Source organism: Empidonax traillii, unplaced genomic scaffold (genome assembly GCF_003031625.1).
Source record: "Empidonax traillii isolate 1590-97213 ecotype Southwest subspecies unplaced genomic scaffold, ASM303162v1 scaffold8:size5222938, whole genome shotgun sequence".
In the NCBI taxonomy this organism is placed as follows: domain Eukaryota; kingdom Metazoa; phylum Chordata; class Aves; order Passeriformes; family Tyrannidae; genus Empidonax; species Empidonax traillii.
Window position 1 is genome coordinate 2,384,916 of NW_020955201.1, and position 11,388 is coordinate 2,396,303.

General features: G+C 40.8%; 1 long non-coding RNA gene across 1 annotated transcript in view; it reads left to right on the forward strand.

Annotated features, from left to right (window-relative positions):
• Positions 1-11,388, forward strand: part of LOC114057015 — a 20,042-nt gene that overhangs the window by 2,384 nt on the left and 6,270 nt on the right. The window contains exon 2 of the long non-coding RNA XR_003571113.1: positions 2,664-2,670. This is a non-coding gene — a long non-coding RNA (uncharacterized LOC114057015). The remainder of the gene's footprint in view (positions 1-2,663; positions 2,671-11,388) is intronic.

Below are 11,388 nucleotides of genomic sequence, written 5' to 3' on the forward strand. Positions count from 1 at the left end.
CCTCTGCAGAGCCCTCCTGCCTTCTGGCAGGTCGACACTCCCTCCCAACTTGGTGTCATCTGCAAATTTGCTGATGATGGACTCAATCCCCTCATCTAAATCATCGATAAAGATGTTAAACAGGACTGGTCCCAGCACTGATCCCTGGGGGACACCACTGGTGACCGGCTGCCAGCTGGATGCAGCCCCATTCACCAGCACTCTCTGGGCCCGGCCCTCCAGCCAGTTCCTGACCCAGCACAGAGTGCCCCTGTCCAAGCCATGGGCTGTAGCTTTTCCAGGAGTATATTATGGGAGTATATTATGGGAGACAGTGTCAAAGGGTTTGCTGAAGTCCAGACAGACACATCCACAGCCGTCCCCCTCGTAAAAGGAGATCAGGTTGGTCAAACAGGATCTGCCCCTCCTAAACTCATGTTGACTGGCTCTGATCCCTTGTCCATCCTGTAGCTGCTGTGTGATTGCACACAGGATGATCTGCTCCATAACCTTGCCAGGCACCGAGGTCAGGCTGCCAGGCCTGTAGTTACTAGGGTCAGCCTTGCAGCCTTTTTTATGGATTGGGGTGATATTTGCCAACTTCCAATCATATGGGACCTCCCCCATGAGCCAGGACTGTTGGAAGATGATGGAGAGTGGCTTGGCAAGCTCTTCTGCCAGCTCCCTCATTACCCTAGACAATACCCGTTAATTTTCATTAAAATATGCTTTTGCAGAGACTATTCTGCCTCAGTTTCCTTCAGACTCCCAAATTACTTCTCTTCTGCCTGTACCTTTTTCCTCTTCTCTCTTTGAACATTTTCTCTCTTGCAGTTTTTGCCTTTTTGCCCTACCTGTCTACAGGGACACACCTTGGCTTTCCACTCCAGATAATAATTTTCCTGAGCAATAACAGTTTTTCAAACTACTGCCTTCTGTTACCATCCTTCTCTCACCTCCAAGATTGTAGACTATGCTGTTTGCATTGTCTACCTAATTTTCCTGTAATTAAGTGGCGACCCGTTAAATCACGTTTCTGCTTTATGCTTTCTCCCTATTTCATCAAACAGATCTTTTAAAGGCTGATGATGTTCCCATTTCTCCAAGTCCCCCATACTGCTGGAAGAGTAAATCATGATAGTGACCTTTCACTCACAGGGCAATCACAATTGCTCAGTTGACTGAGCACACCAGAATACGATTCTAAATACAGGAAGGATCAATCAGAAAGAACGAATGATCAAATAAAACCAAGGGAGCAAAATTATCCCAAAGCAGTTCTGCCTCCTCCTATCTGTGACCATCATCACATGCTCATCCTATCTCATGACCAAGAGTAGCAGGATGATCAAAATCAAATGAATCCATGATACTCCTGTCCATTGCAAGAAGGTCATTATATACAGCTACTGCTGCTGTTTCACTCACATGGCTCTGAAATAATACTGATGGGAAATATGGAAGGCAGATGGATTATTTTCTCATCTTCCTTTGTACAAGGAGTAGTTTAGCATCAGTACTTAATAAGACCACCATTATATATAATAAGATACATTTGCTTCAGCAGAAGGGCAACCAAACCTCCCCAATGAAATTGTGATGCCTGGTTCTGCACAGGGCAGTGGAGAAAAGAATCAGAGGTACAGTCTGCCATCAAAGGGAGTGACTTCGCTGAAATGCTAAGAAAACTCCTTGTCTTTGTTCCTGAAAAGTTACATTCTTAAGTAAGTAAAAACTCTGGCTCAGTTTCCTCCACAAAATACCTGCAGAATTGCATACAGCAAAGACACTCAGTTCTGTGTCTACAGGGTGGTCAAGCACTTTTCCTGAACTCTTTGTTTACAGGGACTTTTTCTGCTTTTCCTTGCCCATCTCTGAAAATTGTTAATGGCCTACATGTCATATATGTTTTTCTTCTTGTATATCAGGTGTCTCTTTCCTTCCCATTCATTCCAGGAATTCCCTAAAAGGTGAGCTTATTATTTTTTTTAGCTGTAATCTCTCAAACCTACCTTTATTTAAATAACTGTTCTTTACAGTTTCTTGACCTATCTTGTAGGCTGAAGCAGAAATGGAAAAAAATGAAATGTTGTTTGGGTTTTGTTGGCACTGTGTAGGTATGTGGTGTTCCACAGATTACTCAATTACTGCTAAAGCCTAGTTCATCTGTGAGGCTGGTTGCTAGCTATTCAACCCTCCTGCTTATATAAAATTTTCTCTTTGTCCCTGGAGACTATGAAGAAGTCTACACACAAAGTTCTCAAAGTCACAACAAGGGCTCCCACTTGTTGGAGGTTTTTATCACAGGATGGTGACATTACATACCGCAGTGAAATGTACTTACAGGACAGTGGCAACACATCATTCATGAAGCTTATGCAAGTTCTGTGTACTTGCTTAGGCTTTTTAGTATGGGTGACAAAGTGAATAGTTTTAGGACATGGAAAGACTCCTGGCATGGGAAACAGAAGTAGGCAAGTTTGGATAAGACAAATATGCTTACATCTGGGAGGGGACAGAGGAGGGCATGAGCCAAGTTCTACAAGTTTCCTTACCCTGAATTGGTCCTGGATTCCTGAATTCAACCCTATCTATTTTAATCACCTGGAAGCCCTTGTTTAATGCTGAATTCACATTTGTGGAGCAGTAAGACATGTTTGGCCATGATGTGAGGAGCTACACAGTGAGACTGTGCTGTGCTGACGAACGCCATTAAAATAACATGAAGATGATGAAGTACTAACTCATTCAGCAAGAACATCTCACCTTGCAGAAGCTCTAAATAAAGAGACAGAGGGAAAACAAGCAAGCAAACAAACAAACCAGACAAAACAAGCAAAAACATGAGAATTAAAGCCACAGCTAGCCGCACAGAAGCCAAAAATCCCTGAAATGATTATTTTTAAATTACAAGTAATATTGCTATCAGGCACCCTCTAGTGGCTGAGAATAAATAGTTCCAGAGATGAAAATGCTATCCTACAGGGAAAAACTAAGCAGAAGACATAGTGTCTCATTGGCTTTGTTGGGACAATCGATCACTATACGCCTGTTTGCATTTGGAAGACAGGGAAATAACTCATCATTCAAACCCAATTTCATTATTTATCTTTTGCCACTATGTTCCCAGCATTTCCTTAATTTTCATGTCATCTGACTGGTTACAGATTTCTGTTCATTTAAAACCATTCTACCAATTTGTTGTAAATTACTTTTCTTTGGAATGGGAGATTAGAATCAAATGAAAAATAATAAGACAGAATAGTACTACAGAGGAAGATATGATGGGAACAGAAGTAAATTCTGAACTGATTTCCAATACCTGTGACATCAAGGTATATTTAAACTTAATTGCAGATACATACTGATTTTTTTTTTTGGTTTAAAGAGAAGGCTATTCACTATTTTGCACTTGTATTTAACCTGTAAAAAGAACTGAGACTTGTCTAATCTATAGTGATCATACATCACAGCTTTACAGTAACATATTTTCTAGGAAAAATTTAATTTTACATATGCACGGAATACACTTCATATTTTCTCTTTTCTGTAATTCTTTTACTTATGGTCTGTTATCAGTTGGGTTCAACATACAAGAAGTGCACACTACTAAGAATATGGTGCTACAATTATTAATTATTCTTACCGTTAAAAAAAAAGAATAAAATTAATCCCAGGCAGCATGAGAAATCTTATTCATACGGAAATCTACGGAAATTTCTAGATCCACCAGACAGTACTCCTGGAGACTTTGCCCTAGTAAAGGCACTTGTAGTTAGGAAGAGTTGAACTGGTGCTGCCAGACAAAAGTTCAGCTCTTGTGTTTTTTTATCTCACTGCAGCTTACCTAACTAACCTAACTGGGAAGCTTTCTCACACCAGGGAAAAAAATTCATGGGTATATTGTTGTTGGTTCCTATGAAAAATAAATATGTTCTCAGGCTTATGTATGGAGAAGAGAAAATGGAAAATATGTGGATGAAAAACATGGAAGACAATAACTCTCCTAAATAATTTTAAAATCCAGGGCAAAGTAGCACTCCAAAATGGTCATCAGCCTGGAAGGTGCAGGTCTAAATTCTGAAGCATTTCAGACAGTTCACAACATCTTTTGACCTATCCTTGCTGAGTCCTGAATACAACCACGATAGTTCACTAAAAATACATAGTCATAGAATCAGATGGGTTGGAAAGGACCTCTGAGATCATCAAGTACTGAAGAAAGAATCAAACTCAGAATCCCAGCAAATACGTTTAGTTACCAATTATCCTTTACTTTTTCATCTTCTCCTTACATACGTGGGAGAAATAATTTCTACCTCGATCATGATAAGCAGTCAGAGGGGTCATTTAAAATCTTTGGTGGAGCAGGTATTTGAGGAATACAAGTAGAAAAAAAAATTTCATTACAGTTAATTACAGTTAAAATGGATTTGGAAGAGAAACTACTCATATTTTAGAGGCAGCCATGAAAAATGTAATGAGAATCAGACCCTAATCTGTACTTATCCCAGTTGCATTGGTGTAAGTCTGCTGCCTTTTAAAGACTTTCTCTCCCTTTATACTCCTTCCAGTGAGATGAGAATCAGGCCTGCAGCCTACCTGCCCACCCTTGCCATGATGATGATGATAACGATAATGAAAAAATTAATAGACCTGGAGTCAATATTAAAAATTGCTTGTACCTAATACTAATTTTCCTCATGGCTGTGAAGCCCTCTTTTTGATGAGAAGAAAAACAGAACAGTTACCAGCTGTTCACATAATGATGAACACTAATAAGGGAAGACATGCATGTTAATGAGCTGGGGGAAGGGAATCAGAAGGGGCACTCAACAGTGTGCAGCTGTAAGTGCAAACCCTTCCTCTGAGTATTTTTGAAATCTGACATCACATTATGCTGGCAAATAGCCATGAGACTCAAATCAGCCCCAAACAAGGAAAACAGCACTTGCAGAGTCTACTTTCAGCCCTGACCAGGTGGCCAGCCTGTCTTTCACCACACTGTCAACAGTATTAGGACAGGTATTTTCACCACATGTAGCATCTTCTAAAAAATTATTATTGCAGTCACAAATGACCTGTCAAACTGAGATGACCTCACAGGTCCAACAGAGAATAACAAGTGAAGAAAGAAATGTGTGGATCAGAGATGGCAGGAGAACTATGATGCCCTTTGTTTTGTCTAGTCTGTACATCACACAAACAAGTTGAAGCTTAAAGGCTGGCCTACATGCAGAGTTGATCTTCTTTCCAAGCTGATTTAAACCCTGATGTAATTGTTTCAGTTCAAAAGCCAGCAAAAATCAGTCCTCTCTTATTTTAAACCCTGCTTATTTTCATCAGGTTTGGGTCAGAGAAGCACACACTTCTGAAGAAATATGCCATTCAACCCAAAGTATTGTCTGCATCTAGGTTTACACTACTCTTAACCAACCCATCTCAATTTTGTGAAGACAGGACAGGACCTGCTCCCAGGTCTTGTAGACGCAAAAGACATTAGGCTACCATAGGTGCAAATTCCCTGATTGTAATTCACTTCCTCTGAATTTTCTGTAAGCAGTCCAAAGAGGCATTAGGTCCTTGGAGGACCTCAGTAACTTTATCAGAAGGTACATTTGTTCAACTTGTTCACACTTAATGATCTTGGGAGGCCAAATTGTCAGAACTGAGTGATGTGGCCTGCTTGAAAAACAAACCACAGCCACAGGTGCCAACCTACAGATCTATGGATTATAATTCTACATAGGCAGAGGTAAGATTGCCAATATGAAAGGCAGTGTCTAGTGCAAAACACAATAGGTGGTGTAAAACTGCATAGCTGGAACTATGATGATTTACATATAAATCTACATCTACACACTAAAAATGACTTTGAGTTTTTAGATGTGTAAACAGGTCTTACAAAGGGGTTAGCATTTTATGGAGGGATGCTCACTTATTAGGTTTTTATTTCTCAGTAACAGATGTGGCACTTAAATCAGTACTGCAAGTTGTGATATCAACCTCCATGTCGAGCTCAGATTGAACAGAGGCTGCCAGGGACACGTTCTCTCCTGATTAATATGAAGATAGTATTTTTTTTTCTACTATTCTAGCTGTGTTTCTGCAAGAAAAATGTATGCTGCACAGCAGTCAGCACTTCTCAGCAGGAAAAACTAAGACCAAGAACACAGATATATATGAAATCAGAGAAGAAATGGAAAACATGAACAAGAGACTTAAATTAGAAAAATAATTTAGAAAAAAAATCCATTTTCTAGTAAGTTCTACTTTGTCTCACAGAACACACTGAAATGAAATGCAAAACAGGGAGTCCAATTTCATCAAGCTGCAAAGGTTGCACTGTATGAAAGTCAGTGGCATTGTATGAGTTCATTTAATTCTGAAAAAGTGTTCAGAAAAGTAATTTCAGAAAAGTAAAGGTTTCTGTTGCTTTTGCAAATGTCTGTAACAGCTGAGTCTGAGAGATGGACCACTAACAGGATGAGGTGTATGCTAAAGAAAAAGCCCACCCAAACACAAGTGTTCTAAAACTAACAGTTGAAGGCAAAGAGCACTTCAAGAGGCAAACTGATCTGACCTGACCTGACTGACCAGCTGATCCCTACCTAAGTGTTCTAACAACACTGCTAGCTTGCTCCTGTACATGCTTCCTGCAGCACACAAGAGCAGTTAGAATAGGGCAGGAAGAAGCTCCTGGAGGCAGGACCTTGTGCAAAACAAGAACTCACTGGGAACAGCTGTCCAACCTGCCGTTATAAATGTGCACTCCGCCTGAAGATTTCATGACATTGACCCATGGAGGGGGAAAGTTTTCCAAATCCTGTCATCTTATGCTGTACATTAGACTGATTTGTACTTGTTTCTTCCCTCATAGATTTCATAGATAACTGCTTACCATCCTCTTCAACATCATGCCTGCAAACACTGTCCATGTACTCTTCTTTTTTTTTTTTTTAAGGACTTACAAATCATATTCTTTAGCTTGACATCCCAGCCATGTTTTCCAGTCCTCCAGTCATTCTTGCTATGGTCCTCCAGGCTACTTCCAGCTTCTGTCACAGTCCAAGCTGGGTGGTGGGGATAAACAGAAAAAGAGGACTCTGAAGGCCAAATAAATGCTCAGGCTGTTTAGATAAAGCTGTAAATAATCAGGAAAATCACTGCCATTTACTTGAGGAAATCACCTTTTGCAGAATTTCTAGCACTCTTCCTATATGCAGACCAATGGCTTTTATTCTGCAGAAGTATGAGGGCAGAGATGTGTAAGTCACTCTTCCAATCTGAGGAAACCCAGGTCTCTTGTTCCTCTGATCATTGGCCAGACAGGTAACTGAGTTTTCAGCTATGACTTCAGTTATAAAGGGGGTTGAAGCCACCAGTTCGGTAATAACAGACTCTCTGCACACTTTCATCTCTCTCTGCTTCAGCTCCCTGTAACAACCCATGCCAGGCCAGTGCAGAAATTTTTTCTGCACCTGGGAGATGTTGTACAGGTGTGCTCCTCTGAGCCATTACTCTGATAATAATTCCCACTGATGTGGCCATGCTGGAAATAAAACTGTCTCCACCTTTTGCACTCCTGGTGATAGTGTCGGAGCCCTATAGGACCAAGGCAATTGTGTGCCAGTGCATAGCTGCTCCATGATCACTTCTGACATGAAGCAACAAGGAAAAGCACAGAGAACATTAAGTGCCGGGGAAATCTATCCAATGGGAGTTGTAGTTCTCAAGCTTGGAATTTGGTGTCCTGAAAACCATATGGAAACTTTAACAGCCCAAAGAAGTTAAAATCTTGGATTTTCTCCTCTTTTGGAAAGACTGCAGCACAGTAAGACACTGGCCATTTATTGATCAGAGCCTTCAAAGATTGGTTTTGTACATCAAAGCACTAAAGCAGGTTCATTGATTTTAAACACATGAATAACCAACAGAATGGTCAACATGGCTTCACTATGGGCATATCATGCCTGGCAGATTTGATGGCCTCCTATGATGGGGTTACAGCATTGGTGCATACAGGAACATCACTGGACTTGTGCAAAGCTTTTGATACTTTCCTGCACATCCTTGACTCTAAAATTGGAAAGATCTGGATTTTGATACATGGACTACTCAGTGGATAAGGAATTGACTGAATGGTCCCACTGAAAGAGTTGTGGTCAATGGCTCAGTGTCCATGTGAAGAGAAGTGATGAGTTGTGCCCCTCAGGGGTATGTATTAGGACCAGCATTATTTAACATCCTTGTCAGGGACATGGACAGTGGGATCAGGTGCACCATCAGCAAGTTGGCTGATGATACCAAGCTTTGTGGGGTGGTTCATATGCTGGAGGGTCCCCAGCATAAGAAAGACATGAGTCTGTTGGAGGACGGTCAAAGGAGGGCATAGAGGTGACCAGAGGGCTGCAGCACCTCTCCCACGTGGAAAAGAGGAGAGAGTTGGGGTTGTTCAGCCTGGAGAAGAGAAGGCTTTGGAGACACCTTCCAGTTCCTAATGCAGGCCTCCAGGAGGGATAGGGATTTTTTTTTTTAATCGGGGACAGGATGAAGGGGAATGGCTTTGAACTGAAAGAAGGTAGGATTTTATTAGATATAAGGAAGAAATTTTTTACTGTGAGGGTGGTGAGGCATTAGCACAGGTTGTGAAGGGAAGTTGTGGATGCCCCATCCCTGGAAGTGTTCATAGATAGCCAGGTTGGAAGGGGCTTTGAACAACCTGGTCTAGTGGAATGTGCCCTTGCCTATGGCAGAGGCACTGGAACTAGGTGATCTTTCAGGTCCCTTCAACCCAACTGTTGTCACCACTTGCTGCAGCTTCTTCAGCCTTGTGTTCATGCACTGGCTGTAACTGCATTGCTGTAGCAAGGGTGGTGCAGTGCAAACAGTGTGGGAATCCCAGTGATGAAAAGGGTTGGTCCAAGGAACAGCATAGGATTTTTGACGCAGGCCAGAAGATGTGAATAGGAGTTGTGACTGGGGAAAGTGAAGATAAAGCATCTGATCCAGCTGCTTGCTAGCTGAATACATTCCCCCCTGTGAAGGGAGGGAAAAGATAGGGACTCTGGAAGTAAAGAGGGCATGAAAATATAATGATACATTAAATCATGAAGCATGAAAACTTCATTGAAACAACACCATTAGCATCATGCAGTTAAGCATTCAATAACTGGAAACTACAGTTCTTGCACTTCTGCAGCACTTGAGAGCCTTACTGCAATGTTAACAACATACTCTTCATGTTGATTTTATATGTGATGTAGCAGTGTGCTCAGCCATGTTTTGGTCTTGGTTACTATCTTCCATTCTGAGAATCTAGGGCTGGGGACCTATTTCTCTTCTTCTTAATGTTTCCATAAATTCCATTAGCATTAAACTCAAAGAAGAGTCATCATAAAAAAACGCCAAAACCAAACAGATACAAGCATCAATGAAATAATATCCTATTCTTATAATATGGGGAGAAACTTACAAGTGGCAAGTAGCTGGTGAAAAATACCATTGGGAAAGCTTAAAGTGAAGACTACTATCTTCACTTTGAAGAAAACGATTTTTTACTGTAAATGATCCTTGTGGATTGCAAAATACACTTTGTAAAATCATTGCTAACTGTCAGATGATTGAGTCATTCCAACTGAAACCAGTTAAAAATATCATGGCACTGCAGATGATGACAAGAGTTACGTATTTCAAGGCTCTAGACTATTTTTAACAGTATATAAAAGCATACAAAACACGTAATTATTCAAATGAAAAATATATAATCTGAAATATGCAGTGTTTTGAAAATAAGCAAGTATCCTGACATCTGCAACATTGCTGCAATTTGGCTGGCACTATGATTATGCCAACTATTAGTGCAGATGTAACAAGAAGTGCTGAATACAACCAATGGGTAAATGTTTATTTTAGGTGAGCAAACATAGAGGGGCATCTAAATCAATGTCAATAGAAAGATCTTCCTTGGCTAATTGCTGTGGTGCCATACATACAGTTCGGTGGGAGGATGGTACTGCGAATGAGGAACACATTTCTCTGTCTGGGATCATGTTGCTCCTGTAAAATCTGACACAAGTTAGGGAATGTGTACATGTGTGTCGACTTCTGCACCAACACCCATGCCATTATCTACTTAATAACACTGGCCTGCGAGCATCAGAGGCTGCATGCACTCACTGAAGTCATGGTGACATCCCAGTTGAGACTTGTAGCCTTACATTCCAAAATTTGTAGGCTGCTCCTTCAAGCCATCAAACTGAGGCACTGTCTATATCCACGTCTCAATAACAGAAATTTCTTTCTTTCAAAGGAAAACAAATAAAAACTATGGTGAGCCAAATGACATGACTCATTAGTTAAAATCCCCCAAGAAAACATACTCTATCTAAATCGGTTGTGACAGCTATTAATATTCCTTCCAGCTGTTACAGGAGGCCTTTGAAGTGTAGTGAGATCTCAACTTATAGGTCTCCTGATAATGCATCCACTGCAGCATTTTAAAAATGAGCCTTACACTCAGTTAAGCCTTTTTAATCTTTATTTGTAATGACTAAAGTAATTTATCTAGGCTTTAACAGTTCATTAGTTTTAACGGTGGATACTGGCAATTGGCATATTACCACAGCCAGGTGTCAGCAGTGTCTAGAGGAAAGAAAATACTTTACTGAATGCAAGTCACAGGACAGTGAGGAAAGAGATGAGAGTCATGTCACGTGTTGTAGACAGTTGTTGAAGCATTTCTGCAATGTTCCACCACCACTTGAATAACTCCAAATCAACAGTTTTGGAGGAACCAGCTAACCTTGGTTTTTGCAGAAGACCTGAGGAATAACAAGTAGTGGCTTGTTCGCACTTCCAAAGTGCTTAAAACCAGGTTCAGTTTTCACTCAGCTCTGGTTGTGGCAAAATTCAATGTAAATGGGCATTCAAACAAGAAAGGTGCAGATTTCAACCATCATCCCAGGGGAAGGGTGTCTGCAGGGTGTCACATGTACAGACATGGGAAAGCAGATAAAGCTGAAACTCACAGTCATCTTTCACATTTATTTCTCCATCAAGTCAAAACACACAGAGGATATCTCAGCTTGTAATAAAGCCCCACATATTGCAAATTCATAAGAAAATATATCCTTCTTTAAATACCTCTCAAGTTTGACACTGAAGACATGCTGTAGATAAAGCTATTTTAAGGAATTTGTGATTTTCATAGAATCATAGAATCATAGAATAGATTGGGTTGGAAAAGACCTCCAAGATCATCAAGTCCAACCCCTGATCCAACTCCAATTACTATAGCATGGCACTAAGGGCCACATCCAATCTCTGCTTAAAAACCTCCAGGGATGGTGAATCCACCACCTCTCTGGGTAGGCTGTTCCAATGCTTGATTACCCTCTCTGTAAAGAA